The 12,007-nt window shown below is 47.4% G+C and overlaps 1 non-coding gene across 1 annotated transcript; it reads right to left on the reverse strand.

The window, feature by feature from the left end:
• Positions 1-2,655: 2,655 nt before the first annotated feature.
• trnan-guu (transfer RNA asparagine (anticodon GUU)) lies at positions 2,656-2,729 on the reverse strand. The gene has a single exon. It is a non-coding gene; the product is annotated as a tRNA-Asn (tRNA).
• Positions 2,730-12,007: the final 9,278 nt, after the last annotated feature.

Here is a 12,007-nt window from a genome sequence, read left to right on the forward strand (position 1 = left end):
GGGCTCGTGCATGAAAAGTACATTATAGAGGTTTTTGTGATGATTGAGTTTACACTTTGGCTGTCGTGCCCTTTGAATTACCTCTCTATGTGAGACCGTTAGGTCTCAAAGGGGGAATATAGAATATATAGAAAATAGAGGCTGTACATTTTTTTTTATTCATAGTCCGCTCTGTGTTTAAGATGGCCGCTGAGTCTCCTTCTTCTCCAGCCCGAGCGCGGGAAACACGTAGTGTGGGAAACATATAGCTCATTAAAGAGGTAGTTAACCCAATCCTAGGGAGACATTTTTGGTTTATTGGAGCTCATTAAACAGATGGTTAGCCCATTCCTAGGAAGACACTGTTGATCTATTGTGTAGCTGATGGTGGTTAGGACTAGTGCGACTAATGATTTTGTAGCAGTTCTGTAGCTGATAGTTTTCATAACTGATAAGCCAGGTGTCAGCGAGTCTCACAGCGACTCATAAGTAATAGGAGCACATTGTGATGTTTTATAACTGTTAGCCTTGTATCTAAAGCCTAGCATTCTTTTATAACTGATAGTTCTGTAGCCTAGTACCAGTACTCCCAATGCCCATAAATAATTGGGGCACTTTGTGATTGAGTCAGCAAATGACTGTGGCGAAAGACAAATTGTTGTGAGCCAGGAGAGAATTGTGAAAGGAGGCAAATGGTGAAGGATGAAACTGTGAAGATAAGAGAGGACATGATAGATTGTAATAATGTAATTGAGGTGTGAAAAGGTATAAAAAAGGCCCGCGAGCATTGCTCTGGGGCAGTCAGAGAGAGCAGTGATCAGAGGGTGATTGGTAATTGATGTCTGACTGTCACAGCTTTTGTTTGCAAATAAAAGTTTAACTTCTGGGAGAATCTTCTGTGTCCCCTAGTTATTCACAAATTTCCTAAACCACCACAACACCAACCAGACTTTGCATAACATCCTTCCTCGCACTGTCTCCAAACCCTTTCACCCTGTCTCGGAACAGGACCTTGCTGTCCGTCAGCCGTCTGTCCTTGTGGCTCCGTGTTTCCCCTTTCCATTGGTAAAGCCGGCCCGTCCTGTGTGTCCCACAGCCCCGTCACGTGATGTGTTTGGTCTCACCCTGTCAGAGATATTCCTCTTGTTCTCCCCACTGCCCACTCCCCACCTTCTCTGCTGCCGAACATTCACTTGACTTGGACAGTTTAGGAGAATGGGGAAAGAAATGGCAGATGAGATTAAATGTTGATAAATGTACGGTTGTACACTTTGGAATAAGAAATAAACGGGCAGATTATTATCTAGATGGGGAGAACATTCAAAATTCCGAAGTGCAAAGGGACTTGGGTGTACTCGTGCAGGATACCCGAAAGATAACCACCAGGTCGGATCGGCAGTAAGGAAAGCGATTGCTATGTTGGCATTCATTTCAAGGGGAATAGCGTATAAAAGTAAGGAAGTGTTGCTGAGGCTGTATGGGGCACTGGGGAGACCTCATTTGGAGTACCGTGTGCAGTCTTAGGCCCCTTATCTTAGGAAGAATGTACTGATGTTGGAGAAGGTTCCGAGAAGATTTACGAGAATGATTCCTGGAATGCAAGGGCTTACATATGATGAGCGTTTGTTGGCTCTGGGACTCTACTCATTGGAGTACAGAAGAATGAGAGGGGACATCATAGAAACATTTCGGATGTTGAAAGGATTAGACAGAGTTGATGTGGCTGTTTGCCTTGGTGGGTGAGTCCATGAGAAGAGGGCACAGTCTTAGAATCAGAGGGTACCCATTAAAATAGAAATGAGGAGAACTTTCTTTAGGCAGAGGGTCGTGGATTTATGGAATTCGTTGCCACATTCAGCTGTGGGGGCCCGCTCACTGGGGATGTTGAAGGAAGAGATTGATAGGTATCTAGTTCGTAAGGATATCAAAGGATTTGGGGAAAAGACAAGGAATTGGGGCTGGATGGGAGAATAGTTTAGCTCATGGTGAAGTGGCGGAGCAGACTCGATGGGCCGAATGACCGAATCTGCTCATTTGTCTTGTGATCTTGTGTGTGATCTTGTTCTCTCTCTGTCGGTTTCGACTCACGGGTCCCGGGACTGCAACGTTAACTAGCTTTCGATTTCCGTCTGACCTGCAGAGTGTTTCCACCATTTTCTGTTCTATATCGGAACACAGCCTCACAGCACAGCGTGCGCTCTCCCATTGAGCTGCATCCCCACTGTTGCTCCGTAATTTCGGAAGTCCGCTCTTCTCTGGGTTTCGCCCGTTGAGCAGAAAACAGAGGCATTGCAACACAGGGAACAAGGCTGGCACCGCACATTCGGCCCTTTCCACTCCACCATTCAGTGTCACAATGGCTAATCGTCCAAGTTCAAGCCCCTGTTCCGCGCTCTCCCCACACGCCGTGAAAATATTTTGGGGCAGATGCCATTTGGAATTAAATCAAAACAAGACATTAGACCTGGCAAGTCCGTTAGGTCCAAGGATGTCGCTGGAGGAAAAACGCACATTCCAGTGAAAGGAAATCAGAACATCCGGACTCCGGACGTGAGACGCCGTAGGGAGGGCTCCCACTGTGCCCAGTGAGGCAGCAGCAGGGAGCGGCCGCCTCCGGACAGCGCAATGTTACCCAGCTGACAATGAAACGCCCAGTGAAAGCTGCCCAATCGCCAACGTCCCTGGGTGGGCTCGAACCACCAACCTTTCGGTTAACAGCAGAACGCGCTGACCGATTTCGCCACAGAGACACCCTGAAGGAAGCGGGAATAAATGGGTCGTTACCAGGTTGGGAGGCGGTGAACAGGGATCGGTGCTGGGACCCGACTTTTCACAGTCTGCATCAATGGTTTGGATCAGGGAGTCACGGACAATGTAAAACAGAAAACGGCAGGAACACTCAGTACGTCGAGCATCATCTGCGGAGAGAGAAAATGAGGGAACGTTTCTTGTCGGAAACAGGGTCACGAGTGACCAGGACTACAGCACCGAAGAGAATTTCCAGGTCAACGTCCCAAATTCATAATTATAGCATTGATGAGCAGTAAAAACAGTGTCATTTATTACATGCAATTTTCACTCCGGAACCAAACAATCAACACCACTCAATATTGCCCCGGGTATTCCAGCCGGACGCGCTGCTCCCGTAGGCGGTAGGATTCAAACCTGCTTGGGTAAACCCCAACGGATATCCAGTCCATCGCCTTAACCACTCGGCCACGACTACCGCTCTCCCCACAGCCCGGTAGCCAGAAGGACATTGGCCATGGGCTAGGATCAGTGTGTCCTGTGACGGACGCGGACAGCACTGTTCTCGGAGTCATAGAAACAGGACTGATCCCGAACTATAAACAGAACCTGCTGGAAACACTCAGCAGGTCAGACGGCGTCTGTGGAGAAAAAGTGTTAACCATTCAGTTGGATGACCTTTTACCCTGAACTCCGGGCGGGCAGTTGGACGGATGGAGTCTCACTCAGCGTGGGACAGGGTTTCCTCACATCGCCACCACACCCTCAGACATCCCAGTTTGCTATCAGACTCTGAATGTGTGCATCAGTAGCATGGACAGCGGTTATTGCCCCTGCTGTGCTGGAGAAGGTGGTACCGGGCCGCCTCTCCGGACGGCTGCGTTCCCTGTGGTGAAGGAGCTCCCACTGGGCTCTCAGTGACCGGGCTCCAGGATCCTGACCAGACGCGCAGGCAATGGTAGTGATGGGGGAATCAGCAGGTTGGTCTGAGCGGGGCGGCCGGGCTGGTTTCATTCTCCTCCTCCTTTCTGATCCACCGGGCGGGTTTGGCATTCCGTCATCAGACAACCCCATTGGGGTGGGTCGGATTCACATAGCGAGTGAGGACCGTGGGGTTTCTTCCTCCAGCACCCGGGATTCATCAGATGGGAGAGACTGAGATCGGGTGTGGGGGGGGGGGCTGAGCTGATGTTCCGTCTGCTGTCATAGGGTATTGATCTGACACTGCTGTCTTCTCTCTCCACGGGCGCTGCGTGACCTGCTGAGTTATCGGGCATGTTTTGCTGTCATGTCCAATTTCCAGCAATCGCAGTATTTATGGGCTGTTTGTACCCGACACTGGATATACAAGGGCGGACATGAACTGCGGCGAGACTGACATCGGTGCTTTAAATTCTCCCCTGACTTGCACAAGTGTATTTTAATGAATATTAAGGGGATGGAAGAGCCTTGGTGTTCAAGTACAGAGACCCTTAACGTGAAAGCTAATGCAGATAAGGGTGTGAATCATCCAAACGTGGGAGTTCCTTCATTAGGCGGTGCAGGGAATTTAACAGCAAGGTGACTTTGTTACAAATAAGTTAGTGTTTGAGTCGGTCCACACTGGAGGGCGGTGTGTAGTTCTGTTCGCCACACTGTAGGGAGGAACAGATTTCGCGACGGAGTCTGCAGAGGAGATTCACCAGGATGTCAATTCCGTTATAAAGGTTGTTCCCTTATGGAACAGCGGAGATTGCGACGTGGGGTACGTGATATGACAAAGGACATAGGAAGAGTAGACAGAGCGAAGCCGCTCCCGTTGTCGATGGGACTGGAACAAGTGTACACGAACTGGAGGTGAATTATAGGAAAACGATAGGAGGGCTGAACAGCCAGGCAACAGGGAATGTGGCCTGAAACCGAAGAGGGAATTACAAAGTCCAGTGAGCACGCTCAGGGTACAAACGGGAATATTCTTATGGAACACGGAGAGTGACTGAGACTAAATGAAGACATGACATCGGTCTGTGTAGAAGAAGGGGACAGAGTCTGTGTCGGGAATGGAGGGGGTGTGAGGAGAGAGGTTCCACAGGGTAAGCATAGACACGAGTAAGTGGTGAATAGACGGACGTCACTCAGTGTGAGCGCAACATCTGGGACATGTCAGGCATCTGTCGGCATGCAGTTCATGTAGGATCTGGAATAGAGAGAGAGAGTGAGAGCTGGAAATGCGTTGATCCGTTCATTGATTGACCGGGAAAAGATGAGGGATGAGAATTATATCCCTGATCTGCTTTCAAGAAGTGACGAAGTAATCTCTCTTACACTCATCACCAACCTCAATTTTTGAAAAATGTTGGTTGAATTTTTACTGGGAAATTAAACACTGACAGTGCTGACGCGGCGAGTCTCATCTTTTGCAGCTTCGGATACACTCAATGTAAATGTCTACGCCTTTGCAGTTCCTGTTCCGTCCACCTGATGTCTCCATCCTCCAACAGACTGCATTTACACAACGCAGAGGAATTATTCAGCTGAGAGTCGACACCTGCAACAGCCGATGAGCTGTGAATAGAGTTTCAGGTAACTCACATCAGGTGTGAATCAATCAAAACTCCACCTTTTCAATGATACACAGTTTACCCCCAAATGAAGTCACACTGCCGGCAAGTCTCTCAGAGGAGAGGTTTCTAACAATACCCCAGAGCACTCCGATCTCACAGTAGTCACTATGTTTCTGCCGCTGGCCCAGTTTAGTTTCTGCTCAATGGTAACACGCGGGATTTTGATGTTCGGGGACTCAGTGATTGTGAAACAGATGAATGCCGATGTTGGATGGTTGGACCCTCTCCTGTCGGTGATGGTCAGTGCCTGGAACTTCTGTTGCGGGAACATGACTTGTGAACGGTCAACCAATCCGCGGTTGTCTTGGTTCACTCAGGAATGGGATGTTTCCTTTGCGAGAAGTTGGAAAATAACTAAATCGTCAGCGATCATCATCACTGGTGATTGCAGGAAAGACTTATATGAAACAGCTGAATGTGGCTGAGCCTGGGGGAGAACTCCTGCAGTGTTGTCCTGGGGCTGGGATGATGGACAGCTGACAACTACAACAATTTTGCATTGCGCGGGAGATAACTCTGACCCTAGCAGTATCTTCCCGTTGTTTCCCATTAACTTCAGTTTTATCAACACTTGTTGATGCTGCGCCTTGTCAAAGACTGCATTCTTTTCAACTGTAGACACCCTCTGAGTTATACTGGAGGAAGTCATGCTGGAAACAGTGAATAATTGTTGATCACCTCCCAAAAATCTCTGGACTCTGGAACAGTTCCTTCATGTACAGGTCACTTCTGTCCCACAGAGATACCAGTTGTTCAAAAATCTGAATCCCTCCACATGCATTAATTCTTCAACCGCGAAGTTGTCTGCCATATCGCCCTGCTCTTACCCTCAATCGCCGTGGCACGACGAGTAATACAGATATTACTACCCTTAAGGTCCTCCTTTTTATCCTGTTTCTAACTCCCGATATTCACTCTGCAGGACCTCATCCATTCTTCTGCCTGTGTAATTCATCCCAATGTGTGCAATAACTTCTGGCTGCTCACCCTCCCTCCTGGGAATGTTCTGCAACAGCTCAGAGGCATCCCCGACCCTGGCACCGGGGAGGCATCACGCTACCTAGAGTACGTTTTGCGGCCACAGGATCTCCTGCCTGCCCCCTAACTCTCTGGTCTAATATCACTATTGTAGTTCTGTTTTCACCCTTCCTTGCTGCGCTTCAGAGTCAGTCATGGTGCCACAGTAGGTCGACATTCCCTGGAGTTCAGTAAATCTCATTGCCACTCACACGCTCTGGAACCAGCGTAGTAAATGTCTTGTATCCACTAAAATACTGGGTATCCCATTTCAGTGAGAAGCTGTGACCTGTTGCTCCGGAATCCACAGCTCCGGCAGATACTTTGGGCTAATGTACTCCAACAGGCTCTGATTTATACAGAGGTCAGTCTCCAGTGACACGTTTATACTGTTATAATACAGACCATTGTTGTTAGTTACAGTCACTTGAACAAACACATTATATCAACACCAGTATATCTGGTGCAAATATTGTGACAACTTAACACAAATACGTCAACGTCCCCTGCATTACTTCGGCGAATTCTCTTTTGCAAATAATGCCAGGAGATTTGATCACACATGACCGATCGTTTTCCGGAGGCCGCTGTGTTTGCAGCTTTCACACTGTTGTATTGGAAACTGATTCATTCATATTTGTAACTGATTTCTCCTACGTGTGCAGTGAATCCAGCGACCCAGGTATGCAGGGTCCAGTAGTGACTCCTGTCCCCTGCCCCTGCAGTTTCCCAGCGAGAACTCCTTGCTTCAGTTCCTTCCTGACCGCACACCCAGCCACCACCCAGAGTAAGGGTAACAGATCCAAAACATAACTATCCCTGCCCAGCAGACCTCAGGTCCCTGTACCCATCACCGCCTCATTCACTCGCCTCTGTTATCTCAAGATATTTTCTTTGCACAGGTTTTCATTGCTGTGTGACATGCAGCAATGTTTCAGGATTTTCCTCACAATGTAGCTCATATTGTATTTCCTGGGTGGCTGATGTTCTAAGTAGTTGATAAATGTGTAACGGTCCTGGCTAATGTGTAAATGTAGCACTAATGATATTCTCCGCCAATTACAGATTCCACGCTGTATACAGATGTCTCATTTTGCCGCCTGTCTCCTCGCTGTGACCATTTTCCCGGTGTCGCTGTGCTGAAGTGCTGGTGCTGTGGTGCAGAAGGGACCCTGCAGGAATGGTTCCCAGAAGGTCCGCAAGGCTGGGAAGAGTTTGCAGTTTTCGGAGCCTTTGCTGCTGAGCGAATGACGGTCACATTCCGGGTGTGTTCCAGGTTGAAATGTTTGTCGGGGAGATGAAGGTGGAATTTGCGTAACGTGACGCGACAGTTTTCTTCGAAAGAGTCGAGTTGGAAAACCGGTAAGAACAACGCAAATTGCAGAAACGTTTAATTCCTGCACCTCTGGGGCATGTGCTAAGCAACGCAACACTGTGATTTCTGAAATAACCTCTCTGCAGCAACCGGTTAGCTGCCCACTTAACACCGGTGCCGAATCTCCTCTGAAGATCCTCCATCTCCATCACATCCTTCCAATATTGGGGCGTCCAGAACTGCACACAGGATTCCAACTGTGGATTTACTCACGATTTATTCAGTTGTAAAATAACCTCTTACTCTAAAACTCTATGTCACGACAATTGAAAGCAAGTCGTCTGCACATAGAGCCTGAGGAAGCGAGACAATCTTTTCACAGTGGAGAAATTCCGTCAACACTCTGACAGTTCGCACAGAGCAGACCGGAAATGGTGTAATTAATGGTTTCATCAACATTCATTCTACGAATTCCCTCTTCCTATCCCCACGGTGATTGTTTTTATTCCTGTTTGTTTTACAGATGGTTGAACGCATGACCGTCCGTTCCTGGCAGTGGGAAGGCGGATAAGCAACAGGTCGCACAAATAGGAAGTGTCAGTTGGCTGAGCAGCCGGTCGGGTGGAGGTGGCGGAGCAGATGTCGTATTATGGATCCACATGAGTTTCCAGAGTTATGGAGGGATGGATGAATGGGGATTGAAGGCAGAAAGGAATCGATAGTGTTTCAGTATCCTTCATCCATTGTGGGGCAGATGGGATGAATGGTGAGACTGGCCGGCTGTGGACAAAATACATGCAGCAGGGTTTTGGATAAGCAAACATATGAATTGTCAGCGGCAGTGTATGAACCGGATGCCCACTGGTGTTGGTGAGGCAGGGTGTGGGAAAGGCACGGGTTTGCTTCATCGACCTGGGAATTATGAGCCCAGCAACAGTCTACTTTCCTGTCTCAATTAACCCCACAGCAGCAACCTGGTAAACCAGTGATTTCAACTTCGCCAGAGCCGCCGTACATTTGCGGGATTCACGGCTGTGTTTCGGTGTACTTTTCTGTAATCCAATGCCCAGACTCCTCCTCAGATAACGCGTGTGTTTCCACACTCAGCCTCCACATCCATCCTCGCCACCTGCAGTGGGGCGTGCACACCGCCACAGCAACAAACTGGAAACCCATGATCACCGCACACAGACAGAGGCACAGACACGCACACACATACGGCCAATAGGATAGAAACACCGAGACACAGAGCCTGAGAAAAGCAGAGAGACAGAAATCACCGACAGGCATTGAGAAGGTGAAACCTGCAACAATGAGCTGCTCTCTTTACAATTTCTCTACAGCTGTGCTATACCTCTATCCATAAATGTAACCGGTTTAACATCCCGCTGTCGATATCCGCAAGACGCCAACCCAGCAGTGCTCAAACAACATACAGCGACGTGCAAAAGTTTGGGCACCCCGGTCAAATTTTCTGTTACTGTGAATATTTGAGCAGAAGATGAAATGATCTCCAAAAGTCATAACGATGACACATACTTTTCACCATTTTATACAAGATCCGTGTATTATTTTTGTTTCGTACAATTTTAGAGTAAAAAAGGAGAAGAGTAGCATGCAAACGTTTGGGAACCCCAAGAGATTTGAGCTCTCAGATAACTTTTACCAGGGTCTCAGACCTTCGCTACCTTGTTCGGGCTATGGCTTGTCCACAGTCATCGTTAGGAAAGGCCAGGTGAAGCAAATTTCAAAGCTTTATACATACCCTGACTCCTCAAACCTTGTCCCAACAATCACCAGCCATGGGTTCCTCTAAGCAGCTGCCTAGCACTCTGAACATTAAAATAAATGATGCCCACAAAGCAGGAGAAGGCGATAAGAAGATAGCAAAGCATTTCCAGGTAGACGTTTCCTAAGATCATAATGTAATGAAGAAATGGCAGTTAACGGGAACGGTGGAGGTCAAGTTGAGGTCGGAAAGACCAAGAAAACTTTCCGAGAGAACTGCTCGTAGGCTGGCTAGAAAGGCAAATCGAAACCCCCGTTTGAGTGCAAAGACCTTCAGGAAGATTTAGCAGACTCTGGGGTGGTGCTGCGCTGTTCTACTGTGCAGCGACTCCTGTACAAATATGACCTTCATGGAAGAGTCATCAGAAGGAAACCTGTCCTGTGTCCTCACCGCAGAATTCAGCGTCAGAAGTTTGCAAAGGAACATTTAAAACAAGCCTTATCCATCTTGGAAACAAGTCCTGTGGACTGATGAAGTTAAAATAGAACTTCTTGGCCGCAATGAACAAAGGTATGTTTGGAGGAAAAAGGTTGCGGTTTTCGTCCCCACATTACGGGGAGGACGTGGTTATATCGGGATATGTTTGGAGAAGATTCACCGAGATGTCGCCGACCAGGTGCCGTTTGTTTTATGAGATTCCCTCGGCTGTCTTGTTTTCCTTAGAGCGGAGGAGGCTGAGAGGTGTGGGACCAGTTTGATCTGCACAGATTACGACGATCATAGGTAGATAATAGGACGTGTTTCCACACGTCGATATATATAAAGCGAGACGGCACATGTTCAATCCGCGGAAGTGAGGTGATGCTGGCGGAGGGTCTAAATAAGACCAAGGGACAAGTAATCAACGGTAGATCATGAAGAACAAAGTAGCCGAGGGAACTCGAAGAGTATGTGGACAGGTCCCTGAAGGTAGGGAGACAGGTTGAGCGGTCATCTGTTAAGGAGGCGGATGGGAGACTTGTCTTTTTGGCTGAAGGCACAGAATGCCAGAGCAGGCTGTGCTGGAACTGTAGAAACACAACTTCGCCACAACTGGAGCGCTGTGTAAAGTACTGGTGACCACACCAGAGGAACATCCAGGCACACCTGAATTCGGAGCAGGAGTCCCCCACTCAGACGCACAAACGCACTCCTCCATTCAGTCAGATGAGCTATCATCTCATTTGAACCCTAACTCCACGTTCCCATGTACCAGCGGTTATCTGTCACTCCCTTGATTATCAAGTATCCGTCAACCGCAACCTGAAGGATATTCAAATCTCGGCATCCATGTCCCTGAGCAGAAGAGAGTTCCGTAGCCTAACGAAAGACTGAGGGAAAATAGATCACACTTAACTAATGAATGGCCCCTTATTTTGGACAAGAGCCACGAGTTATAGATTCTCTCCCCTGAAGAAACATCCTTCCATTGTATCTCATTTCAAGACTCTTATTCATCCCATGTATTTTAAAAATTAACCACTTCGGCTTCTGAACACTGAAGGATGGAACACCCAAACTCTCTAACCCTATTTCATAAAAGAACCTTTGTTTCCTGTTATTAGTCGAGTCAACCGTTGCCTGAATTGACTTCAACAGGACAATATCCTGAAATAAAGTAATGCTTCGTTTGCTCTGCACATGGCCTCCACAGTCATCGACATAACTGAAACATTCACTTATTTTTATAGATTCAATTCTACATTATAAATTTTATGCAGTCTGGTAAGTGGAAAGTTTGGAGAAAAAAGGGTTCAGAATTTCATGAAAAGAACACCTGTCCAACTGTTAAGCACGGGGGTGTATCGATCATGCTTTGGGCTTGTGTTGCAGCCAGTGACACGGGGAACATTTCACTGGTAGAGGAAGAATGAATTCAATTAAATACCAGCAAATTCTGGAAGCAAAGATTACACCGTCCGTAAAAAAGCTGAAGTTGAAAAGAGGATGGCTTCTCGAACAATACGACGATCCTAAACACACCGTTAAATCCACAATGGACTACCTCAAAATCCACAATGGACTAACTCAAGAAGGTTTTGCCATGGCCCTCACAGTCCCACGACCTAAAAATCATGGATAGACCTCAAAAGAACAGTGCATGCAAGACGGCCCAAGAATCTCACAGAACTAGAAGCCTTGTGCAAGGAAGAATGGGCGAAAATCCCCCAGACAAGAATTGAATGACTCTTAGCTGGCTACAGAAAGCGTTTACAAGCTGTGATAGTTGCCAAAGGGGGTGTTACTAAGTCCTGACCATGCAGGGTGCCCAAACATTTTCTTCGTGCCCTTTTTTCTTGTTATTTTGAAACTGTTAAAGATGGAAATAAAAAAGCAACCTTGCTTAAAATATTAAAGAAATGTGTCATCTCTTCACCGTAACAGAAATTTTGACCAGGGGTGCCCAAACATTTGCACGCCGCTGTAAGTGTGATGCAATTGCCGTTTCTGAGCACACGTCATTGAAACTGTCAATCAAATTGCTGGACGGAGCCTCTGGTGCCAGACAATGGCGATTCAATCCTTCTCTACTTCAGGATCTAAACTTTGTTCATTATATTAAAGAACAGATTTCCT

The sequence above is a fragment of the Pristis pectinata genome, chromosome 44 (genome assembly GCF_009764475.1).
Source record: "Pristis pectinata isolate sPriPec2 chromosome 44, sPriPec2.1.pri, whole genome shotgun sequence".
Lineage (NCBI taxonomy): Eukaryota > Metazoa > Chordata > Chondrichthyes > Rhinopristiformes > Pristidae > Pristis > Pristis pectinata.